This window comes from Macrotis lagotis, chromosome X (genome assembly GCF_037893015.1).
Source record: "Macrotis lagotis isolate mMagLag1 chromosome X, bilby.v1.9.chrom.fasta, whole genome shotgun sequence".
NCBI classification, from domain to species: domain Eukaryota; kingdom Metazoa; phylum Chordata; class Mammalia; order Peramelemorphia; family Peramelidae; genus Macrotis; species Macrotis lagotis.
In genome coordinates this window covers 322,541,667-322,569,167 of record NC_133666.1, presented here as the reverse complement: position 1 = coordinate 322,569,167, position 27,501 = coordinate 322,541,667, and the positions used below count along the sequence as shown (strand labels likewise).

The window sequence follows — 27,501 nt, the reverse complement described above, 5'->3', positions numbered from 1 at the left end:
TCTGAACATTAGAACTAATTACTATAACCAAACTAATAACTATTATCACCATTCACGTCTGCTGCAATATACTATCCAATACAGGATTATTATGTTTTTAATCAAGGTTTGACTTGTTTTTTTCCCCCACTGCTCAGAAATTTTTAGTTACTGCTTTAAGTAGATCAGTTCTGATAGCAACTGGAATATTACCTCAGGTTCAAGATTAGATCAAAGTGATACTCAAAAAATATATACTCAAGGTCATTAGACAGTTTTTAAAATGAGGTTTACTTCATTAAAGCTAGAGGAAGGATATTCAAATAGTATATAACCTTCTTTTAGTATAGCACAACTTCCTTGACTCTGTGCTGCTCATAGTAGTCTACTGTTTAAATCCAAGTGATTACCAAAACTTATTTTACCATAACACATCAGTTCTCAGGAAACCTAGAAACTAAATTAAAACTAAATTAGTCCATGGAGATATTTAAGCCCCAAGGATAGTTTTGATTAGTTTTAAGGAAATATCTAATGTATCACATATGACAGGGGGCACTGGGAGATATGCTACCTACCAAAGCAGCATTGTTTATCACTGATACTTCCTATATATTGTCTCTACTACTACTAATTGAAAGTAGTTTAAATTCATTAAGTATATCCTTTGAATTCCTGCTTCCTTCTTTAATTCTCCATAACTTTGCTTATTCTAGTTCCTCTTGCCAGACTTGTCTTTCTCAAACACCATCATGATCTGCTAAAATTTTAAGTATTCTCCAGGAACCAGTTCAAAATCTACATCTTTTATCAAGCCCTTTTAATTAGCCTAATCAGAAGAAAATTTTCCCTCCTCTGAGGAAGATCTACCTCCTCTTAAAACATAGAATCTCTCCTACTAGGCAAAAAGACACAAGGTCAGGAACTGTGTTGTCATATTTTGTTTCCTTAAAGTAGTATATAATAGGTGCCCAACAAATATTAATTAAAAAATAGGTGAATCTTGTTCTCAATTCTGTTTTTTAAAAAGGAAGATCTTGATTTTTAGAATATTTTTCAAGTGAGGAGTTCTTTGGTTTTAGTCACAAGAGCTGGGAAAAGGTATATTTGAAAAAATTATCTAGGACAATAGGTGGTTAATTACTGATATATTTTTTAGAAAAATAGTTAAAAGGATGGAGATAGGGAAAGCCAATCTTAACTCTGTAAAAATGTATATTTTATGTTCTTGGTTTTTATGTTAAGTGCTACTACATGACATGTCTGCGAGTGTTGCAGATACATGGAAGATGGCATTCTTTAGATGATAAAGTACAATGGTTCACACTTTTTGCCTTAGTTTATCTGAAAAACTGTTGATTTTAAATTTTATGCCTTTTCGCTCCACACATACCAGTGATCAATTAATTCATTGAATCTCTGACTTTAATTTCCTTTAATTTATTTCAGACTGTGTTTATGATGTGAGATGGCAGTCAAGAAAGCTAACATAAACTTTGACTACATTAAAATATCCATAATGTAAAGAACCACTGAGGTGATTTTCCTATTTTATTTGGCTCTGGACTATTGTGTTCAATTCTGGAAGTCATATTTTTAAGAGAAACATTGATAAGCTTTAGGTTAACCAGAGAAAGGCAGCCAGAAGTGTTTAAATTTTCATTATTTTTCATATGAGAAATGAGTGAAGAAATCCATCTGGTTGCCTATTATTTCACACCAGTAGCATATACTCACTTTGAATGTGGGGACTGTTTCTTTTTTTTTAATTATTTTTCCATAGTAGCATACTTTTAAAAAAATGTTCCTGAATTGAAGAGAAATGGGAATATTTAGCCTATTGACAAGAACTTTCTCAAACCTGCTATTCAATAGCATTGGTGAAACTAGAGAAAGACTAAAAGAGGATAATTTACTTTATAAAATTTTTAAAATGATGTCACCTAGTGTGGGCCAAGAATTGGGCTAAGTGTTGTGAGAGATATAACAAAGTATAACAAAGAAATATAATAAACAATTTCTGACTTCATGGAACATATGATCTGTCTGGGAAGATACAACTAGTAATTGGAGAACAATCATGGCAGCCTGGAATGACTAGGTGGCATAGTAGAAAAAGAAACTTGATGTTAGGAGAACCCTGGATTTGAATCCTTCCTCTAGTACATAAATATTTTGTGGCTCTAAAAAAGTCACAAAACATAATATCTCAGACAATTAGAAAATATTACCAAGAGCTTTACCTTCTAGTCCTTCAATTTTTTTCTTCTGAAAAACACAGAAAATAAATATTTAATGTACACCTAAGAAATGTTTGTGAAAAGAAAATGTATAGACTTTTGAAAAGTTTAAATTGATATATATATATATATATATATATATATATGTGTGTGTGTGAATTATTACTATAGCTGTGGTTATTATTCAAGGGTCCTGCAATATCATCAATATGGATACATTCTTTAGTGATGCAAATCACGATTCACACTTTATGCTCCTTTAGGATGAGGGAAGAGAATATTATTTATAATGTATCTACCATATATCAGGTACTGTCCTATGTGATTTTCATAAATATTATCCTGTTTGATTTCACAACAACCTTGGCAGGTAGTTGCTATCCCAATTTTACATATTTTATTTATTCCCATTTTACATTGGAGGAAACTTAGTCAGAAGTATATGATTTTCCCAGGGTCACATACTAGTAAATGTATAATAAGACCAGATTTAAACTCAAGTCTTCCTGACTCCAGGGCTAATACTATATTCACGGAATCCCCAATCTTCCTCCTTTACCTTTAATCCTAGCAGACTGATTCTAATTCCTTTAATATTATGTGATATCCCTTCCTCTTTCTTTTCTTTTCTAGTGATACATAGCTTTTTATGTTATTTCTTGTGTTCAAAGCATCTCTAATATTAATAGAATACTAACATCTGTTTGTACTTGACTTGCCTCTTTATATTTACCTTTAATCTTTTTTTTTTTATCTTGAATTCTTCATAGATCATAGAATTCCATGATTCAAAACTAATAGTATATTGCCAGAAGTTAGAGCAACATGGGTCCATTGCAAGCACTGAACAATTTTTCAAATATAATCCAGTCTGACCTCCTCTCCTATTAATTTCTGGGTCAAGATCATGGACCATCCAGGTAAGAAGTAGTAATATAATGAAGAATCAGTTCAAAAGCTCAAAAGAATACAAATACCTTCAAGGCAGACACTGTATGAATTTTTTGCTTTTACATGCATAATGTTTAGCATAAAGGCTAGCACTTATTAAATACTTGATTGATAGATAATTCTAAAGGTATAAAATAGGCATTTTTTTTTAGTTTTTGGCCATACAACTAGGTAATTATTAAGTGTCTGAGGCCATATTTGAACTCAGGTACTCCTGACTCCAGGGACGGTGCTCTATCCACTGTGCTACCTAGCTGCCCCAAAATAGGCATTTTTAATCCATTCATACCCCCTTTTATATAAGTAGTTAGAATCAATTCTCTAGAGTTTTACTGAAGAGTTTAGAGAAGGTAAAGAGGAGCTTCAGGGAGTAGATTGTCTTAGTTGTCTTTATAGAATCAAGAGAAATTGAGTTTAGTAGGATATAGATGTGCTTACGATAAAGGCAGTACTATTCAGGATGCAGACAATGCCATGTGCAAAGACTCAGAGGAAGAAATGATCACCTTGTCTAAAAAAGCATTGAATTCTTTGTAACTTATATATTCAGACCTTTAATGCCAGCTAAAATTTGAGGAGGGGAAGATTCATCATTAGTAAGCTCCCAAATTTTGTGTGATTCATGTGTAAACTTTGGAACAATAGCAATGTCATAGACTACCCTTTCCCTAGTACTGCAGCATAATAACAACCTTATGCAGGAGCTAGCAAGGGTGAGCATACATTTGGTCATCAGATTCTACTCTACTGGGATTAAAATAAAAGTTACATAAATGAAAGGAAGTCCTACTTTTCCATAGAGAAAAGTAAATTTGTTGAATTTTTCCCCCAAGAAGTTTTATGAAAGCATATAGCATTACCGTTTCCACATCACAAATTTCTCCATCATGGTTTTGATGTATCATGGGTTGACATAAGAAATTAGTTGGGAATTGTGGGGGAGTTTTGAGAAAGGTGTAGATAACACATAAAGGTCAGCAGATGATACTGAAAATTTTAGAAATTAAAAATGCAATATATATACAATATATATATATATACATAAATATATGCATACATATTATTGTGCAATATCAACCCAAATTTTATAATAAAGTGCTATCAACACCCCAAATCAGAGGGTGATTTCTTGACTTGCATATGAATTGGATTTGAATGAGGCAGAAATATTCATGTCATCAGCCTCACTCTTTCATAAAAAGTCATCAGATGCCAGTGGCAAGACAGAAGTCAAGATAACCAGAAATGGACCAGGTAATAAAAAATGAAGAATAGGGGGTAGGTAGTAGAATCTATACTTTGTTTGTTTTTGTGTAGCTCAAAAGCTATGAATATCTTTACTTTTCAATACATTTTAATATATTTAAAATAGAATCATCATTTTTAGGACTTAGACATTATAAAATAGTATACCAGATTTGGTTCTCAAATTTAGATTGAAAATTCTTGTCCCTATAAGGTATATCTACATTCAAGTTCTGATGTGCCACGGTGAAGAAGACTCCTATTATTATAGTTCCTAATAGTTAAAAAATATTCCCACTTTCCAGAAATGAGAGGAATTCTCTCCCATTAATAAACATAATGTGTGTGAGCAAAGTGGATATAAACATATAGTAAAATGGTAGTGAGGCATAAATGCAGAGAATTCAAGTTGGTAAAACAATGCATACCTCCATCTTTATTGGAGTGCTCACAAAGCTCTACCCTGAGAGGGTGTTTGGGGCTTTTTTTGTTTGTTAAACTGCTCGGGTAGGCTTCCCAGATCACTTCTTCTCTGCAATGCCATTGAGAATTCCAGAATTGGTTCTTTCCTAATCAATAACCTGATCTTTTCTCTCCTACCACAAGTTTTTCCTCCTATCACTGACTGCCTTCTTAAACCTAAGTCTTTTTGAAGTATGTATCTTTGCTTTTTCAACTGTTTCTCCCTAAGCAATTGCTGACTCTACTAAGATTGAGATTACATAAAGTATTCTTTTGACCTCAATCTGGAAATCAACCTCAAATTTCAAATCAACCTCAAAAAAATCAACCTTAGAAAACTGCTGTCTGAATCATTTGAATGAATAAGTTTGCACCAAACTGATCAACTCAAGGACTGTTATGTAAAGAAAAAGTTTAGTTGTTTCTATGCTTTTAGGTCAGAAACTCTTGATTTCCTCTGGGGTCATCTTGTCAGGAGGTAAGTAAGGGCAATAGTAGGAGGTAATGATTTTCCCTTTAGGATTAAGACTGGGGGCGGCTAGGTGGTGCAGTGGATAGAGCACTGGCCCTGGAGTCAGGAGTACCTGAGTTCAAATCTGACCTCAGACACTTAATAATTACCTGGCTGTGTGGCCTTGGGCAAGCCACTTAACACCATTGCCTTGCAAAAACTAAAAAAAAAAAAAAAAAAAAGGATTAAGACTGGTAAACATTCTTACTAGTATTGTAGGGTATCAAAATATTTGATAAATCTCTCTCAATGCCTGTTGTGGATAGTTCTTTATCTTAAAGGATGCCATTGACTCTGATGCTATGGGAAAAGGTAAATAAAATTGACATTAAAATAAAAAAGGTTTTGCTGAGACTTTATTTAGGCACTTTGTAGCTTATGGATAACTGAGTAAATGTAATAATATGAAATGATTCCTTCCATGAAAGTGTTGAGTTCAAATTTAAAAAAGGGTAAATCAGGGAAATAAATGAATCTCTTTGGGGGCGGAGGGGAGAGTTGTGAAATGCTTTCACTTCTCCTACTAGGCTTATATTTCTTTTTTTTCTTCTTTTCCTCCTTTCCTTTTGTCCTCTTCCCTCCCTACATCCCTTTCTCCTTTCAATCTTTATTTTTTTCCTTCCATCCTTTCTTTTTTCTTAAATCTGCATAAATACAAAACAATTCAGAGTCTCAGAAAAGTACACAAATAAGGATCAAAATTAATCCCTAAGGTCCCTAAATTCTACTCTGTAACTGAATTAGATACCACCAGTTCTAAAATTTGTTATCAGATGAAAAGCTGGCAACTACAAAAATATTTCATCTCATAAAAACACTTTTTTTGGAATAATGATGTCTGTAACTGTGACCAGAAGTCATCTTTCTTCAGATCTTTAAGCATTCATTCACTCACTCACTCATTCATTCATTCATTCATTCACCTATTCCATGAGCACCTACAACGTACTGTGCCAGATGTCTTAGACTAGACAAGAATATGCAATCTCTGCCATATGAGAGATTTATAGTTTAGTAAATTGTAAGATATTTGGTCAAGAAAAGTGATAACCATGCAAGCTATTTTGAATTTCATATGTAATTTCATATGTAGTATGACTCTATTAATTATATTCTGTCTTTGGTATGTCTCAAAATAAAACAACTTCTGTTGAAGGAAGCAAGGTCACAAGAACTACTTACCTCAGAATATGATTTGAATGGACGACTAGGGATATGGCAACATATGTGCTACATCCATATCATTATTTAAAAAATACATTTTAATGTACTTTCATGCAGGGGTGGAGCTGACGACTGTTCCCATTCAACTTAGTTCTGTTCAACTTTCACATCACCTTTCACCAAAGAAGCAGCTATGTAGAAATGTTGACTATATAGAAATCAATATTAGGGCATATCTTCACTTTTAAACTTTGTGTCTCTATACAAGATTTATCTTTTGTAGGGAGCCATAAATATAGTTTTTTTTTCACACTTTTCCATTTTTAATGATATTTCTGCCTTCTATTATAACATTAATTCTAATCTATTAAGACCCAGTTCAATTAATGTATCTCCCCCGTGAAGTCTTGGTTATTTTAGCCTGCAAAAACCTCCATCCATCCTTCTGCTATGTGAAATATCTATTTTTTTCCCAACCAAGTTCAAAATATCTGCTTTTCTCCTGAATAGAATTCTGAAGTCTGAAGTTCAAGGGCTTTACACTTAAACTCCTCATTAGTACATAGTCTAGGTCTGTATATATCACAGACTACTCCATATGTAATAGGTTGAATTACTAGGAGGAAAAGACAATTTTTAGAAAATCATCTTCTAGGCTATCTAGAGGCTATAAATTCAAGATGTACCCATTTCAGCTGATTTGCAGCAAAAAGACTAGGGAAAAAGAAAAAGAGAGAGATAGTGTAACCTGGTAAGGTCAGAATTGAAAGCTCCAATAGACTTTAACATTTCTAGTTTGTTTGTTTGTGTTGTAGCCTTGTTTGGAGTTGACATCTTTTTTTCAATCTGTTAGTGTTTTGGAATTTTGCCAGTAATGGAATTTTTAATTAGCTGAAGAATAATAAGATTCTTGGCAACCATCAACATAAGAGTTACATGGTACACTGATTGCATAGGTTTTCATCTCACCCTTTGCCTTTTCTTCTGTGTGAGGCAATTTCTTTTATCTTCTATGACTAATGTTTGAGCAATACAGACCAACCAGTTTGCAGGGAACAACAACTCAAGGTGGTTGATTTTAGTGAAAAAATAAGTTATTTTGAAAACTAAGGAATTCTGTCAAGCATCTGATAAGTACTTGCTTTCAAAATACTTAGTTGTTTAAATTATTTTTTTAAAAATCTAACAAAGCAAAATATGTGCTTATGGACATATGTATGTATATCTCTATCTATCTATCTATCTATCTATCTATCTATCTATGTGTGTGTATGTATGTATGTATAAATATACATGGAAAAACCCAACCTCATTTACAAAAGAATTTAGAATTTAGATCTTATTCATATCTTATTCATTGAAAGAACTTTGCAGGCTCAGGGTGAAAGTAGACAAAAATTCCTTTTAAATGGCTTTCTAAAAAAAAATTAAGAAAAGCGTTCAGGTTTGAATCACACAATGAGGATAAAGTCAAGACCATAACCTATGCTTTGGAAGTTGAATTCAATAAATACAATGTCATACTATATACAAAATTCTTAGATGCTGGATAAATAAAAATTTATTTTATGCAAATGTACATGTGTATAAATGTGTGCATGTTTATATGTTTGTCTTTGTTTAGAAATGTATGTATACATGAATCTATGTATGTGCATATACATGTATGTGTACACATAGGGGAAGCCAGCTGATAGTGAATAGAGTGCCATACCTAGAGATATGTCAGGAAGATTCATCTTTGTAAGGTCAAATCTGGCCTCAGACACTTACTACCTATGTAACTCTGGACACATTACTTAGCAATGTTTGTCTCATTTCCTCATGTGTAAAATGAACTGGAAAAGGAAATTGCATGACTCCAGTATCTTTGACAAGAAAAGCCCAAATTGGGTCACAAAAAGTTGGACAAAATTGAAAAATATGTGTGTGTGTGTGTGTGTGTGTGTGTGTGTGTATGCATACATATGACTCAAGGGGTCTAGGCAGCCATTTATTAAACAATGAAACAATAAATAAAATAAAAGCTTGTCCTGTCCTCAAGAAACTCACATTCAAATGGGGAAGACAATCTATAAAGAACTATATTGTTGTTCATGAGGTCTTCTGAACAAAAATACTGAAGTCATTTGACATTTCCTTGTCCAGGATATAAAGGCAAACAGAGATTAGATGGTTTGTCCCCAAGGTCTCTGAGTGTCTGAAGGCTAATTTAAACTCAGGTTTTCCTAAGTCCAGGCCTAAAACTATCCATCTATTTATAAGTATAGATATATAAACAAGATAAATAAAGAATAAATGGCAAGTAATGACAAAGGGAAGGGAATATGGAATATAGGGTTAGGAATGTGACAGGAAAATTCACCTTGCAGAAGGTTGTGTGATTAGGGATTTTAGTTCAGGTTTGCACCTATATAGTAAGACACTCCAAAAGAGGAAAAGCAGGTGGTTTATTGTTTATTATAACAAAGGTAAAGTCAAAGGAAGCTTACAACAACAATAATTAATGATTCCTAATAGTATTATAAGTATAAAAAAGGCAATTAAGAGAATGAGATAATAAACATTATAAAAGATAGTCAAAGAGTTAGAAAATTTTATCAAAGATAATCAATCAAGTTACCAGTCAGACAATAAAACAAACAGGATCCAGGAAACCTCAACTCATGGAAGATACCTCAGGCTGGGGAACCCCAGTTTTCAATAGCTCTGCCCATAGTCTGGATCAGAAACATCCCAGGTAGAGCATCCTCTCCATGGCTGAAGTTCCAAAGGGGTCTGAACAAGACTTGTATAATTATAGGATCCTAAACAAAGAAGGCATGGTGCCGGGTATCTATTTAACCCTGGACTCAGAAGATCCATCCTGAAACTGGAGATTTCAGGAGGGATTTTCTCAGATATAGTTGGGGAAGGGGGTACATTTACAGGACTGGCCAAATTCCCAATAAATGCTCCCCTCCTTATTGGGGACTGGCTAGGTTCCCAATTATACAAGTGTTTTACTACAAGGTGCCATGGCCCTGACTTGTTTTACTATTTTTGTTCAGGTTATATATAGAAGAGCTTCAATGATTAGTCAATCAAGGGTATGACTTGAGTTTTTCTTGAAGGAAGTCTGGGAAACCAGTAAATGGATGTGAAGAGGCAGCATATTTCAGTAGGGAGGACAGACAGTACAAGAGCACAATGTTGGGAAATAAATTATAAGGTTAAAAAAAACAGGCTAACATGTATAGGTTGATTATAGAAAATGTGGAGAAAACTTTTGAGGGGAGAATTTCTGATAGAGTAGGAGAACTGGGATCCAAATTGGAAGCACATAATGAGGGAATAGGATGATAGCATATTAGAGATTATGAGGATAGTTCATTACTTTTAAGAACTTTGTGATGAAAGAAAAGTATATGTAGCTTGCAAAATGGTTGGCCATGGGAGAAGAAAATTAAGTACAAGGAAGTTGTGAAAGTGTTTGAAAGCAATTCGGTTAGAACTAACAGAAAGTGTTTGAAGAGAACGAAAGAGAAATGCAAGACAGCAGCATTCAATGAGAAAGATGGTAGTCACTCTATAATATAAAGTGTATTTACAGAGAAAATTCTTTTGTTGTTTATATGTGTAAGCATATATTGTGTGTTTGTATGTGTATAAATATACTCATATAAATGCATGTACTTCTGTAAATTTATTAGGCAAGCATAAAGTATATGCAGATATTAAGACATGTATATAACTGATGCCCTTGTATCCAATGAAGTTTTTCATTCAATATTTACCATCTGTAAACTTTACATTGCAATCAACTATTTCCAAATGTCTAAAAGTTTTGACAAGATTTAAGTGTATAAAAGGGGGGTGAATGGCACATCATTCTATTTTAATTTTTCTGTGTATGTATTTATAAGTTCCCCAAAAGTCTTAATGGATATTAAAGCTTTAATATATTCAAAATGCAAAATGGTAACATCGGATACACACAAGTGTGCATATTTACCTGCATACATGCATTATACAGGCATGTGTTTGTGTGCATGCATATATACTATGTATTTTTTCAATATATATTTGTTTATTTGGGCCATAACAGTGATCTCCCTGATAGATGGAAAAATTGCTATGGAAACACCTTTCATTGACATAGAATTAAAAACTCACATGTAATTTAGAATAATGATTATACTATACAGATTTATATCTAAGGCACCTTAGAGTTTATCTAGTCTGACCTGTTTATTTTAAAATAAGGAAAATATGGCTCATTAAGTTTGAATGACTTGGTCAAGGTCGTATAGGAAGTACTATACAAAGGCAGAAATCAAACCCAGTTTCTCTCTTGCTCTGAATTACCAGTTGATTCTTTATTTTTGAGCTGCCTTGAGCACTATTTTAGTTAGAGTTTAACATAACTGACATATAAGTGACTTGACATTGAGGAAGTTGTGATTATACAATTCTGACCTATCAGATACAGGACTTGAACCAAGAACTTCATGAAAATGAGATTTTTACTCCATTATCAAACTCCTCCTCTATAGTTTCATTGATATAGACTTCCCAGGTGAGGAAGCTCCCTCTACCAATATTGTGAGATCCTTATTTGAAACTTATAAGATTAGAGAAACTAACCTTACAATCTTGCTAAAAGAACTGAGTGATTATGACTTACCCAAGGTCACATAGTATATAACAGATTCAGAACTTGAATCCAAGGTTTCTTGGCTAGCTCTTTATTCATTAAACTATTACACATGTTTATATTTAAATATAATTATATAGAATATTTATATATAAGTATAAAATATTATTTTTCTATATATTAATTTTTAAATATTAGCATATAACTAGTGACATGGTCTAGTAGAGAAAAAAATGGTCTTGCAACCTTATTGTGTATCTGACACATATCACTAAGACAAGTAGCAATTCTCTTATCTTCTCAGTGATCTAGGCATTTTGCAAGGACTCTGATTTTTAGGTGAGATATTCTTCATCAGGGGAAGTTTTCATACTAATATAGTTCCTTAAATCAATGAAATAACTCTATCATCATCTTAAAAGAAAAAAAGAAAGACAAAAATAGACTGACAGAGATAGACACAGAAAGACAGAGACAGAATAATAGACTGAGACAGAGTCAGGCAGAGAAATAAAGTTGTTGCCTTTCTTTGAGATTTTCTATTCACTGACTTCATAATCATGTCAATATAGTTAGAAATCTGAGAAAAGTTCATGACAATGAAGATCTGGTAAAAATATGATAAGTATGTAAGTGAAGAAGTGCATTGGACCCAAGAGTATTAATTATACAAGAATTCAGTAGTGCAAATTACAAATAATTTAGTATGATTGGTACTAATCTAGCAGCTGTATATTTTTAGTATATACTGACACAGGAACATACGTGGTTGAAGTATAAAATAAATTGAAATGTCATATACCCAGGTCCTTATTTAACTGAGAAGATGCCGTTTTTCTAAACAGTGTATTGACTACTGCTGAAATACACATTCTTACTATTTGACTAATTTCAACCATGCAGACCCACAAAAAGGAAAGAACAGTTACCTAGCCAGCTGCCTGATTGCCTTTCTAACAATTAGTTTAAATTGGATAAAGCACAGTATTGATAGTCTACAAAACATAATTTTTAATAGATTACATAATACTATTTACAGGACAAAATCACATTCTATCATTTACAAATAACCACATAAACTTTTTTGTTTTTCAGTCATTGCCAACTCTATGTGACCCTATTTGAAGTTTTTGAGATAAAGATAATACGCTACCATTTTCTTCTCTAGCACATTTTACAGATGATGAAACTGAGGCAGACAAGGTTAAATGATTGGAGCAGGTTCATACAAATAGTAATTATCTGAAGTCAAAGCCTGAACTCAAGAATATGAATCTTCCATACTCCAGCTCTGGCACTCTATACACTGTACTTTCCATTTCCTGTGCCTGGTTTGTTTGTGTGTGTGTTTGTGTGTGTGTGTTTGTGTGTGTGTGTGTGTGTGTGTGTGTGTGTGTGTGTGTGTGTGTGGTCCATGACTATAATATCAAATTCAGACATGGGTTATTCACTGCTTTGTATGTCCTTTACCTTGAGACTTTGTAGCTAATTCTACAATTGAAGAATGGAAATCACAGCACAGTTATAGTCAGATACTATGAGACTGGCAAATATTCTCAGTTCTTTTAATCTTTCCCCATATGATGCATTTTCTAAAACTCTTGTCATCACTCTCATTCCCCTATGAAAATTTTAGTGTTTGACAATAGCCATCATAAAATCTACTGCCCTAACATATATAAAGCCATCTTTGTTTTACCCTTTCCAGTTTGTAGATGACTCTCTTCAAGGGAATCAGTAGAAACAAATAAGTTAAGGAATGTTGTTTTCTCTCTGTCATCTGTGAACATTAAACCATCTGCTTCAAGCAGTGGGCTTATCCTTTCCTTGTTCATCTTGCTCTGAACATAGCATTAAAAAAGGCCTTTTTTTGTTGCCATTGGCAATTTTTGCAAGCCTCAGCTCATTCTATACTCAAGCTTTTCTGATTCTATTCTTTCAGTCTTTTGACACTCTTTAATATTCAAACTTGGTAGTGTGTTCCTTCTATCTTTTATACTTGTCCTTTTAAACTCTCAGCTTATCAGAGAGAAACATTGGCTTCTTTAGATGTCTCCCTTCTATCCATTTTTTTGGACTGAAATCATTCATAATTGTAGAAACATAATTACATTTTCTAGAGTCTGCTATTTCAGAGTCCCTTTTAGAGATGTGGGCCATGGGATCATACCGATGTTTCCTCTGAATTTTTTGAAACTTCTATTGCTAAAGTCTAAGTTCTTTTTCTGACTTTTCCAGCATTTCCTTTCTTTACAATTAGAAACATTAAGAATACATGATGACTTTCTCCCAAGGTCCCCATCACTTTCACATGAACATATGTATCTTTTTCATTACAATTAAATCTAGCATAGTAGTTCCTTTCAACAGGTTCACCTACCCTATTTCCCCAAGTATAAGACACACCCTAATTTTGAAACCCAAAATTTGAAAAAAAATTGTATTAAAATTATTGAAGTTTTATTCATCATAAAAGTCTTACAACTCATCACTGTCAAAATTCTCATCCATTATCTTGTCCTCATCTGTGTTTGATGACAAATCACTGTCTCAGGAGAGGCTCTGACCACTCTCCTGCCTGTGCTCTGGTCTGTGATTGACCACAAGTGCTCCCTGGGCAAGTCTGGTGCATGGATACATGCTTATTCCATTCTGTTTCTTGAACCTGAAGTACCCACTGTGTCCTCCTTTGAAATCACTCATTTCTTTTTCATCAGCAATTCTTCTTGCCTCATGCTGAACCATCTTCGAGGATAGAGGAATTCCAATGACCCTCTGCTATTCAATTTCCTCTCGAAATAAGGCCATTTTGCTGACTTGCCTCTCATGGCCACCTTCTGCAATGACATTTTCAGTAGGGTTTTTTCTTTCCATAGCCAGTCTCAGATTGTTTTTCCCAGTTGGAGGAGGACCAAAGTGACATTCAGCAGCACAATTTCCATTCACTTTTGCAAACTGGATCACTTTGAACTGGAATTCAGCACTGTAAGAAAATGTTTTCTGGGCCATTTCCAGGGAGAACATGGCAAAACGTAACCTAATATACCGGTACCAAATGTGAAACAATGAGTGCAAAAACAATAAGCTTGAAAAAGTAGGCAATCTACAACCATTGTATAAGATGCTCCCACGTTTTAGACTCCAATTTTTTTTGGAAACAGATATGTCTTATGCATGAGGAAATAAATATATTATCTCTTGATAAATGAAATTATCTGCAAGGCAAAATAACTTTATCAAAGGTATGATTTTGACAACATTAATTTTTCAGAAAGTATCTAATTAGTTGAAGCCACCCATTATGACTGCACCTCACTCCTCTAGAATTTGTAAATTACATTTAAAGTGTAATTACTATTTCTTAAGGAACAACTAGGTGGTTCAGTGGATAAAGCACCCGCCCTGGAGTCAGGAGTACCTGGGTTCAAATCCGATCTCAGACACTTAATAATTACCTAGCTGTGTGGCCTTGGGCAAGTCACTTAACCCCATTTGCCTTGCAAAAACCTAAAAAAAAGTGTTATTACTATTTCTTAATAAATTGTTCTCCTGACTTTGTCCATTTCATTCATTAGCTTATAAAAATCTTCTACATTATTCATTTTTATAATATTCATGTTATAATTGTTTAAGCATGTGTTCATACATTTTTCTTGGTCTTTTTGAAATCATATCTTTCCTCATTTATTCTAGGACATCATCATATTCTATACCACATACAGCTATTCCTTAATTGTTGGGCTTCCCATTAGTTCCCAGCTTTCTGGAACCACTCCCAACCCCACACAATTATAAATATTTTGTACATAAAGTAACTTTTCCTCTAACTTTGATCTTCTTTTTATATTGGATTAAAAGTGGCATCAGTGGGTCAAAGGATATAGACTGTTTAGTAACATTTTTAATATAATTCTGCATCACTTTCCAGAACATTTATACTCATTTACAAGTCAATAATGTTTAGTAAATTTTTTGAATATAATTCCAAAATTCTTTCCAGAGTCGCTGTACCCATCCACAAGTTCACCAACAGTGTAACAATGCTCCTGTTTTTCCACAGCTGCTCCATCATTTATAAATTTCCTTTTTTGGTCATCATTACTATTCTGATGAGTATGAGGTAAAATCGTGTAATTGCCTCAATTTGCATTTCTTTAATTAGTAGTGATTCAGAGAATTTTATATGACTATAAATAACTTAGGTTTCTTCCCTTATCTTTAGAAAATTCATCAATTCAGGAATGGTTCTTTTTCTCATAAATTTGAAACAGTTCCCAATATATCTAGTAAATAAGAACTTTAACAGAGAAAATTGCTGCAAATATTTCTCTGTTTGCCTTCTAATATTAGCTTTATTAGAATTATTTGTGAAAAACCTCTTTTAATTTTTTTAATCAAAATTACCCATATAATTTAGCAGATCCATTCCTTATTTGGTCATAAAATTTTCTTTTTTTCTTTAAAGTTGATATATATATATATAACCATATTTCTTTCAGTTGTTTAGGATGTGACCTTTATATTTAACTCACATGCCAATTTAGAGTGTAATGTTTGCATACATTATGAGGTAATGGTCTAAGTCTAATTTCTTCCATACTGAAATCCAGTTTCCCAGCAGTTTTCATCAAATAGTAAATCCTTATCTTAGTAGCTGATATCTTGGTGCTTGTCAAATACTAGCATATTAAATATTTGTTTTGTACCTCTGTTCCATTGATTGATAAATTGTTAAACTAGTACCAAATTATTTTAATAATTAATAATTTATAATATAGTTTTAGATCTGGCACTTCTATGAACATTTTGTTTATTGACTTTTATTATTTCTATTGAGATTCTTTATTTCTTTTTCCTTTATGTGAATTGTAATCATTTGTCCTAAGTCTACAATGCAATCCTTTGTAATTAGATTGATATATACATTGGTATATAATGTAATATGCTATCTTTAAACTAGAGACTTGTTTTGAACAAGATACATTTTCTATTTTCTTATTTCAATAATGAATTGTTACCCATTCCCTAAATATTATCTCTAATATTTTATCATCTATAACATCAAATTAACTTAGCTGATACCTGAGACTTTATACATTGGTATAGACACATGTAAGGATAAGTATTTTTGATGATTTATTAAACTCTGTCTTTTCTATGGGATTTCATTTTATGTCATGCAAGTGTCCTGCAGTGTATCTGTTTTTGTTTGTTTATATGGGAATTTTTCTACCCCCTTTCGTATTTCAATTTAAAGTCTACTTGATCACGTTGGCAAACCTCTTGATAAATGTTACTTCTAGTCTTTCTGAGATGAAATATGTATTTTGCCAAGAGTCCATCAATCTGATAAGAGTAGACTGCAGTCCAAAAAACCAAATCTCCTTTAATACCATCTCCACATTGATTTCATATTAGTCTGCTTGCCCTTGCAACTCATTTACAAATATATTAAGCAGCTGGAACCTCATAGCTGCTCTACATATTTTATACTCTTATCTGATATGTCTCACTTTTCATGGAAACTGTTCTAATACTATCCAAGATTAGCTACATCACCTCACAAACTTCGGTTCTTATTAATTTTAGTCCCAACTCTCATTCTCTCTTCCATCCTCCTATGAAGACATATCCCCATTTCTGACTACATATAGTCCTATAAGTGTGTCCATGATTATATCCCTCCTGTTTCCTCTAGGCCTTCCTCTAGCTATTACTTCTTATTTCTCATGCATCACCCATCTTTCCTTTCTCATTGTCTCTTCATATGTCTACCAACACAGGATAAAAATCTGTATTTCCTATAATATTTTTTTAATTTCCTTGATTGTAAAAGGCCTTCTTTTGACTCTCCCACCTAATTTAGCTGTTATCCCTATATTTTCTTCTTCATTTCTATCAAATTTTGAAAAAAAATGTGAAGACTTCCTGAGAATATAGCTGCCAGAACATTAGAATAAAGAGCAGCTTTCATAAGTAAAAATATCAAAAATGAACCAGATAAAATAATGATCTAGTAATACAATGAACAATTATAATAAATTAGTTCTTTTAACCCCAAAGCAACAAGCAAATTTTACTAGAAGCTCATCAACAATAGGAAATAGGGGTGCCCCCCTTCTTATTCCACTCCTACTCCCTACCTTAGACTGAATTCAGTTTAAATCAACTAATATTTATTAAATATTTAGTATGTTCAAAGCACAAATGCATTCCAGTCAAATTATTCTATACTATGTATTTGACCAATGTATTCCTGTCTCTGTAATCACACAACAATGTCTTCCTGACATGTTTTCCTTTTCTCAACTCAGTTGATTAATTTAGATTCATCCTTTAGTGTCTAATTTAAATGCTACCTCCTCCATAATGTAATCCCCAAGTCTCTCATTAAGAATGACATTTCCCTCCTTAGAACTTAGATGATACTTTCTTTTGAAACTCTTTAGTCCACTTAAATTTATATATATATGTACATATATATATATATATATAATTTATATATGCTAATGAATAATGGAAGAAAGAAATGAAACAGGATACTTTATCTTAGAAATTGACATGAGCTATACCAAACACCTATGAGGATGCTAATTGAAAAATAGCTGAATGGACCAAAAGTAAACCTATTCAAGAAACTCAAGTGACTCCCATTTGCCAAAAAGATTGAATAGAAAAATTCTATTTGCTATTTAAACACCTTCCCAACCTGGATCTTTCCCACTTTTTTGAATCTTTTCTTTCAATTTACTTCCTTTCTTGTACTCTTAGGATCCAGACACACTGATCCACTTGTTTATCCTCAAATAAAGTATTTCCTCATCCAATTCTATGACTTTTAATTGACCATCTGCCATTTTTGAAATGTTCTACTCAATCATTTTTGTCTCCTCTCACTCCTTCGTTCCTCTATAGGATACACCCTTTAATTTTCTGGACTTTCTCCACAATTGACTTGGACCAAGTACCTTAATTCCCCTACACCATTTCCAGATCCCTCTTATTTTCTTCCCCATTATAAAGTAATCTCCTTGAGGGGTAAGGATTGTCTTTTTTTTCTGTTTATATTTGTTTTTTTCAGTTGTTTGTACAGTTTCTGAATGCTTAATAAATGCTTGTTGACTTAACTTTAGTATTAAGATCAATTGAAGTTCTTTGTGGATCCCTCCAAAGTCTACTCTCTAAAATACCATCAAAACTGCATATTTATATACTTGCTTCCATTGCTTCTGCATTGCAGCTGCTCCTGAGAAGTGCTGTTTTTATACCTCATTAGCCCTGTTCTCCCCTACCTGATAATGTGCCAACCTGCTGTGTAGTATTAGCAATTAAGAATGTGCCAGCATCTCTTTTCATACACACTCAACATTGCAATATTCAACCAAATTTCCATTGGACTACCTTTTTTAACTTGGCCTTTTATTTATCTTCTTGAGCTTTATTACTTAACTTTCCTCATAGAAAAATATTATATAAACCCACAAGTCTTATGTCTGTCCTGTTTTTATTTACATCTTATTTCTTCCTCCAATATTTTCTCCTCCTTAATCCTTCAGTTCCTTGCATTTTATAAACTGGAATAGTAGAACAAGGAAGTGCTAATAAAAGAAAATAGACAATGTTCTTAAGATAATTGTCACCTTCCATTTTTGCAAATGATGTTTTGAGGAAGTACATTGTTTAATTGTGGCAAGGGTGGATTATGGGATGTACACTAGAGGCTGCAAAAAAATTTCCATAACACTCATTCATTGTAGGCTACAGAGGATACTGTGATGTATCCTATCAATATCTACCTAAGGTGAGTCCACTAACAATTGTAACTGCTATTGAGTAATATGTCATTTGTCTAAATTTGTCCTTTATTTTAATCCTATAGCTAACCTTTTTTTTAACCTGCTACCAGACTTCCTGAATGGAACCCAAGATGGTGAGAAAAATTGAGAAGCTCCCAGAGCCATTCCCTGTTTCTTTCTAAAATAATTTAAGTAAAGCCTCCAAACAGACTAAAACAGAATCCACAAACAGACAAAATCAAACAGCTTTCCAGCTCAATTAAACCCGGGGTGGGGGGGGGGGGGGGCGGGGGAGCTTCAGGAATGTTCTGTCTCATGAGGTTAAAAGGGGAGTGCAACCCAGCTTGGCTGGGGGGGGGGGGAGTACTGGGAAGCCAGATGGAGAATCTTAGTCATAGGGCAGTTCAGTTACCAAGACACCTGGGTCCCAACTCAGCAGGCCACAGATACACTGAGAACCAATGAGGGCCCCAATTCCAGCAAGGCATATTGGGAGCCTTAATACACAAGTGCAACAGGTATTATTAGATCAGACTAACCTATAACAAGGATCAAGCCACAGTACTTAAGACCTAGTGCAGAAAACCAGGAACCAGACTCTGGACCCCAGCATAAAATGCTTGGGACTGTTCCCTCTATGCCCCAGGTCTAGAGCTCAGTTTTCAAAATAAGCCAAAACCCCAAACCCAAAAGTGCTAACCATAAAAAGTTACTATGGTGACAGGGAAGAGCAAAACACAATCTCAGAAGAGGAAAGTGACAAAATATGTGTGAAACCTTCAAAAAGAACTGATCTCAAATCAAAAAAGTCCTCTCAAAAGAACTCAAAAAGGATTTTAAAAGCCAAATAAAAGGCAGAAGAAAAATTGGGAAAAGAAATGAAAGTAGAGGGGAGGCTAGGTGGCATAGTGGATAAAGAAAACACCGGCTTGGAGTCAGGAGTACCTGGGTTCAAATCCGGTCTCAGACACTTAATAATTACCTAGCTTGTGGCCTTGGGCAAGCCACTTAACCCCATTTGCCTTGCAAAAACCTAAAAAAAAATGAAAGTAGGAAAATAAGGAAAAATTCAAAAAAAGCACAAAAAAGTGAAAATACTTTTAAGAGTAGAATTGATCAAATACAAATAACTCTAAAAGTAGAATTAGTCAACTGGAAAAAGGTGATAAACAGTGAACCAAACAAAAAAGTCAGAAATGCAAATTATCTCTATGCAAAAAACACCAGAGATCCTAGAAAATGCCACAGTGAAAATTGATACAGGAAAAAAACGTCAAGCAACTGAGAAAAAATGATATTTGAATTATTTTCTTTTTTATATATTTTTGATTTGGAGTCTAGTTAAAAAGACCTTACCAGGTTCAAGTCCCTACAAAGAAAAGAAAAAAAAAACTTAATTCCCACGAGGAGAGATATTTTTACCTTCTAGTACTCTTTTATCTCCCTCAATTTCTAGAATAGTGCTGTGCATGAAATCACATATTTGAATAAATATAGTTGGAAAACTTAACTCAGAGGTCACTTAGCCCAATCCTTTTATTTTAAAGAAAAAAAAATGAGGTCCCAAGTATCAATTGCCAAGGTAACAGAGAGGCAATCTGGAGTCTCTAACTCTAAAGCTAGAGCTTTTTCCAATGGTACAATAATGTCATAAAATGAATAGGGAATACTTGTTAATAATAGCTCTCCTACATGTGAAGAATGTGTGAACATCTTACTCTATCAAACTTTCTAGGACTAATTCAAGTCTCTATGATCTCTACCTTCTCTGAACTTTTATAGCATTTATAGACTACAACTTAGAATTCAGTCTCTGGGTAAGAACTTTGAGGTATTAGAAAGATCACTGAATTTAGTCAGAAGAATTGACTTATTTTGTTATCTACTAGCTGTCTAACCATGGGTAAATCATAGGATAAGAGGATTTAGAGCTAACCTTAGAGTTTATCTAGTCCACAAAACTTTTATATAAGGATAGTGAGGTCCAGAGAGGTGAAAGGATTGTCCCAAATCATATAGATAAATATTAAGAGCTGAGATTTGACCCCTGGTCTCCTGATTCAGATTTAAATTGCCTTTCAAATACACTGTCATCTTTCTAAAGCTTTCTGGGTCAGAGTCCACCTCTAAAATGAAAGGATTAGGTATTATAACTTCAAACATCTTTTCCAGTTCCCTACATTTATGGGTCTTTTATTATCAAATTCATATTTTAATCTTATTTTTCCCCTAAATACAAACTATTGGAGGGCAGAGACTTTGATACTTTAAAAAAATTTTTTTTCGTGTTATCTTGTGCAATTCTGTGTACATACTATATGTAAAACAAATACTTCATGGGGCATAGTGGATAGAGTACTGGCCCTGGAGTCAGGAGAACCTGAGTTCAAATGTGACCTCAAACAATAATTGCCTAGCTGTGTGACCTTGGGCAAGTCACTTATCCCCATTGCCTTAACTAAAATTTTAAAAATATATATTTAAATGGTAGAACAAAAGTGCCTCTAACTTAGGAGATCTGATTATGTCCAGCTGAAAACTCCTAAGGGTGCCTGCATGCTCAATGATCTAAGTATGTTGTAAAGATTATCCACCACTACATAAACATATATATATATATAAATTAAATCTATTCTCCAATTGATCAATTTAAGGAAAGAAATTCAAACTACCTATAATCATATCACAAAAAAATCTCCCAAATTCCTTATAATAGAAATTAAAATTAAAGCAACTCTGAACTATAGATTGACCCATAGATTGACATTTTGACAATAAAGGCAAATGACTAATATTAGGGTGTCATTGGTAAACACTAAGAGGTTCTTCGAAGTGATTTCTGCAAAGCAATTTGGAACTTTGCACAAACATCATGCATAATCTTTGACACAATGATTTCATCACTAAGCATAATCTTTGAGAGATTAAGGAAAGAAAAAAGTGTGTGAATATAGCAATTATGTTTGCAACAAATACAAACTAAGAGGGCACGTGGTAATAGTGAAATGGTTCAACAAACTTCGGTATGTAAATGTAATGAAACCCTACTCTATGATAATACGTGATTAAATGGATGGTTTCAGAGAAACCTTGGAAAGATTTGTATTTAACGTGACATGAGAACCAAGTAAACAATTAATACAATAACAATATTGAAAAAGGAAGAGTTTTCTAAAACTTAAGAATTTTCCTCAAGCCATTGACTGATATTGAAAAATGTTACTCAGCTCCTTACAGAGAGGTGATGGAATAAATATGAAGAATGGGACATATTTTTTCTATATTGGGAGGTTGAGAGCTAGAGAAAATGAGTGTGTGTGTGTGTGTGTGTGTGTGTGTGTGTGTGTGTGTGTGTTTGTGTGTGTGTGTGTGTGTGTGTGTGTGTAAAACAGCATTACACCAAACCTTGGTAATAATCTTAACCAATATAATTTCCCATTAATCATTTATAGTTACATAGATATGACTTTTGAAAGTGGAATGTGTTAAAACTTATATCTGAAACATTTGGGTTCAATATTCCAAAAGCAAAGGGAAATGATATTCAATCTCAAAGATTAAAATTAAAGTTAGAAAGGGGCCACACTACTATTTGTCGCATGTCTTTCCCCGTATATAGTCCAATCCTTCTGGGCAGAAACAATATAGCACTATGAACTTACGTTACCTTTAATTTTTATTTTCAGGTAGTTTTCCATTCTTCTGTAGTACCCAAACTTCAAAAGCTCCAAGTAACATTCCCATTCACAAATTGGAAGAGATGTGAAATTACAGTCTTGGCAGCTGAGTCACCAGAGGTTGCTTGACTTGTCTCAGTCAATATAAACCACAACTCTCACTGGCATCCGAGCTCAAAATACAAAGGAGGATGAGAATCCAAAGCCCAGTAGAAATAAGAACATTTTATGAATGGTTATAGGTCAAACAATTGGAGTCTAGGCAGCAGATTCCAAGTATTCTATATTAAAACTTTTAGTGAGAAAAGGCAATGGGAGAACACTGTAAGGAAATTATAAAATTAGTTAATAAAAGAACATTTATCTGCTTCAGCAACAAACAAAAAAGACATCTGTGCCATAATGGTCACATTATTTTAGAAAAACAAAAAATACTTTTTTAAAAGTTGTAAAGCAGCTGTGGATAAAACATTTGTCACTGACTAGGTTTAAGTGTTTAATTAAAGTATATGTCTTTCACAATTGTCTTTAACATGTATCTCATCTCTCTTCAACTTAGCAGTGAAATAAACCATGAAAAATCATCCTTAAAAGATCTTATCAAATATTTGGATAAAAAATAAAAATCTCCCCTTCCATTCTAAAAATAGATTGAAAAGGAAAGGCTTTCTTTGGCTTTAAAAAAATTGGAAAAAATATTTAAAATAATTATTTTGAACATATACTCCATGACTATCAGCACTGCATTAAACTTTATAAACCAGAAAGTGATACTGAATGAAGATACCACAGAGCTGACTGGGTGTTATTATTCTAGGGATGATACCTACAAAATAGCATGAAGGACAAAGAGACTATTTGAAAGGAATTCTTTTTCTTTTATTTTTTTGGTTATTTCTTATGGGTTGCCAGACTGATTTCATGAAGTGTTAACAGAATGCAATTTTTCCATGCAACTCACCAGCACACACACACACACACACACACACACACACACACACACACACACAAACACACGAATGTATGTATATACATACATTAATACATCCATATTTACATGCATTTATATGCATATGCCCTATGTATGTATGCATGCATGCATCTGTTTATCTAGAATGGTGATGCCTAATACCATTGTTATCTGCAAACTGTTTTTGAAAAGACTAATATGAATTGAATTAAGTTCTGTTGATATTTAATAGTCATCTATATAACAAAATAACACTTTCATGAGACCTCCTAAAGGATGTTAGAAAAGATAAACAAGACAACTGCACCCACTGAAATTGTGGATTAGTGATCATTATTTCATGAGATAAAGACATGATGAGAATAAACTCTAACACTTCAAAATGCTGAGTTGTTTTTTTTTTTTTTTTACAGGAGTTGAGGGGCCTGCTAGGTGTTGTAGTGGATAAAGCACCAGCTCTGGCGTCAGGAGTACATGGGTTCAAATCTGGTCTCAGACACTTAATAATGACCTAGCAGTGTGGCGTCAGGCAAGCCACTTAACCCCATTGCCTTGCAAAAACCTAAAAAAAAAAAAAAAAGAAAGTTGAGAAATAAAAGGGCAAGGGGAGGGTAAAGAAAATGATATTTATTTAGTTTCTATTATGTGAAAAACTCTATGCTAATAATCTTTTTGCTTCTTTGTTTGTTTATACAAATATTACCCCATTTTATCATTAGTCATCTGGGTCACAATGCTTTCACATTGAGTTTAAAAGATAAGGGGTTTTCTGTTTTTGTTTTTGCTTTTCCTGAAAACCTACAGATTTTCACAGTTTGAAAAAATATAAAGATCATCTTTCCCAACTCACAGGTGAACAATAATATACTCTATAACATACCGCAAAAGCTAACATTCAGCATTGGCCTGATCTCCTCCAACAAGCCTGAATCCAATATCTCCTAAGGTATACAATTCCACTTTTGTACAGCTCAATATTTTGGAATTTTCATTACATCAGCTCAAAACTTTGCAAATTTTCCCCACTGTTCATAGTTATACTTTCTGAAGCAAAGCAGAACAAATCAAATTCTACCTCCAATAAATTCTTAACCAAATAAGAAATAGTAGAAGCTTTTAGAAAGATAAAATAGACAACTTTGATTACCTGAAACTGCAAAGCTTCAGCACAGTCAACATTAATAAATCTAGTATAAAAATGGAATTGGCAAATGAGAAATCTTTGTAATAAATTTATCTCATGAGAGTTTAGTATCTAAGATAAACAATATCCCCATATAAATATATTGTTATATATTGATATCTAATACTATATATTAATATTCTCCATTCTTCTCCAAAACATAAAATATCAAAGGATATGAACAGACAGTTCTTAAAGGAAGTGCTGAAAGATATTCAAAATAAAATGAAAAAAATGATTCAAATCATTAATAAAAAGAAAAATGTAACTCAAAATAATCCTTATACACTTCAGATTTACAAAAAAGAAATTGCAACAGTCTTGTTGGCACAGTGGAAAATGGCACAGCTATACATTCCTGGTGGAACTGTGAGATGATACAACCAATATGAAATTATGCAAATAAAGTGATTGAAATAGCCATGCCATTTGATCCAAAAATTCCATTACTGAGCTTATACCACAACGAAACCAACAAAGAGGGGAATACAATATTATAAAGATCAAATGCAACCCAATGGAAGAGAGATGAGAAAACATTGATAACTTAGTCCTTCTTAGAGGTGGAAGATCCACAAGTGTGGCAGAAGGCATATTTTCAGATATAGCTCTTGGGTTTAAATTTTTCCTTTCTAAAGGGTATTATTTTCCATATAGGCTGGTTTTCTGTAAGAAACAGAAAATGTCAATAAAAATTTATTTTAAAAAAATCCCTCTTCCACATGAAATCCCATTAAATATTTATCATTAACCTCCAAGTCTCTACTTTAGGCTACTTTAGTGCCAGCCCCTTCAATCAGTCCTCTTAGGCCATGCTCTATATGCTTTTAATTTTCTTGGATGACCTTGGAATATTTTTCTTTGTCAGTAAAATGTAGTAACCCAGAACTGAATGCAGAGATCCAGTTGTGATCTGCCTAAGGCTTTTCTAGACTTGTATAAACTTTTCAATGCATCTTAAATTTCTATTAGGATTTTTTTTCTTTGGGGCTGCCATAATACATTTTTAGCTCCTATTGAGGAGCTAAACTCCTTATTGTTTTTGATAAATTTTTGTCTAGCCCATGTTTTCTGTTTAGCCACTATGTTTTCCTTATAAAAAGGAGAAAAGACACACAAGTACAAAAATATTTATATTAGCTCTTTTTGTAGAGGTAAAGAATTGGAAATTTAGAGATGTCCATCATTTAGGGAATGGTTGAACAAGAAAAGTCAGGAAAGATTTGCATGAACTGATGATGAGCAAAGTGAACAGAACCAGGAGGACATCATATACAATAACAGCAATATTGTAAAATGATCAGTTCTGATGGATGAAGCCCCCCTTAGCAGTTCAGTGATCAAGGACAATCCTGTGAGATGTGTTAAAGAAAATTCTACCCGTATCCAGAGAAAAACCATGGAGCCTAAATGCAGAGCAAAGCATACTAAATTCACTTTAAAAAAATTCTCTTATGTTTTTCTTTCTTTCTCATGTTTTTCTCCTTTAATTCTAATCCTTTTTTCACAACAGGACTAATTTGGAAATATATTAAACATAATTGCAAATGTACAACCTATATCAGATTGTTCCATACCATGGGGAAAGATGAATGAATTGAGAGTAGTAGAAAAATGGGGAACTCAAAAGGTGGTAAAAAGATGAATGTTGAAAACTATCTTTGCATGGAATTGGAAAAAAAATAAAACATAAAAAGAAGAAAGTACTATGTTCATGATTTAATTTGATTTACATTTTTACATAGGCTTCCTGCTCCTTAAATAATATCCTGAGGAGAGAACTACTTTCACTTTTACTTTGAATCTCCAGTACTAAAAGAGTGTCTGTAGAAAGAAAGCACTATAAATGCATTGTGATTTATTGATTGATTAGTAGTGCTTGCTTGCAATAGCACATTACATGAGTTGCAGCTACCCTCATATATTAACTATATTTCTGGGGGAAAATCTGATGTTGTAAAGTTTTTTTTCAAAACTAATACTCTTTGAATCTAGAATTCTATGAAATGATCATGTTTTTACATATATTTTAAGCCCCTCAAATAACAGATTGAAGCATCATGACTTATGACTCCATCATTTCATGTAAGAGCTTAATTTTGGGGAAACTTATGGAAGTTCTTAAATCTTTAGGGCAAGGACCTGCTGGGATTTTGACATTTTGTTATACAGTCATTTCTTTATGATACACAAGCAAACATGCAGTCCCTTCCCCAGCTTTAACCATAATGCCAGGATGCTCTGAATCACTTCCCAGTATTCTCAAATCGTATGTGCCAAGATTAGTTTTATGGCTGACAGGGATGTTAGATGGTACATGGGCAAAGGAAAGTCCTGGTTAGAGCTCCGGCCCTGAAGTCAGAAGGACCTGAGTTAAAATCTAGCCTCAAACACTTACTGTGTGACCTTGGACAGGCACTTAATCCTGATTGCCACCCATCCCAGACCATCTCCAGTCCTCCTGATTCATATCTAACCACTGGAGAGATGGCTTTGGATGAGAAAGGAAGGCTGGTGACAGCACAGCCCCACTCAGTCAGATCCAATTCACCTGCATGTCATGGCATCACCTCTCTTCTGATGTCATGGTCTTCTTTGAGAAGTTTCCCTTGAAAATAATTTTTTGTCCTTCATTTTCAAAGAAGATCTAGATCTAGATATCACACCTTTCACTGCTTAAAGGTGAT

At 33.4% G+C, this 27,501-nt stretch overlaps 1 long non-coding RNA gene across 2 annotated transcripts in view; it reads left to right on the top strand.

Annotated features, from left to right (window-relative positions):
- Positions 1–23,138, top strand: part of LOC141502084 (uncharacterized) — a 60,574-nt gene extending 37,436 nt beyond the window's left edge. Inside the window, exons 2-4 of one of the 2 annotated variants that reach the window (XR_012472392.1) lie at positions 1,429–1,516; positions 2,990–3,139; positions 22,671–23,138. This is a non-coding gene — a long non-coding RNA (uncharacterized LOC141502084). The remainder of the gene's footprint in view (positions 1–1,428; positions 1,517–2,989; positions 3,140–22,670) is intronic. The other variant, XR_012472391.1, reaches the window with a different exon arrangement.
- Positions 23,139–27,501: the final 4,363 nt, after the last annotated feature.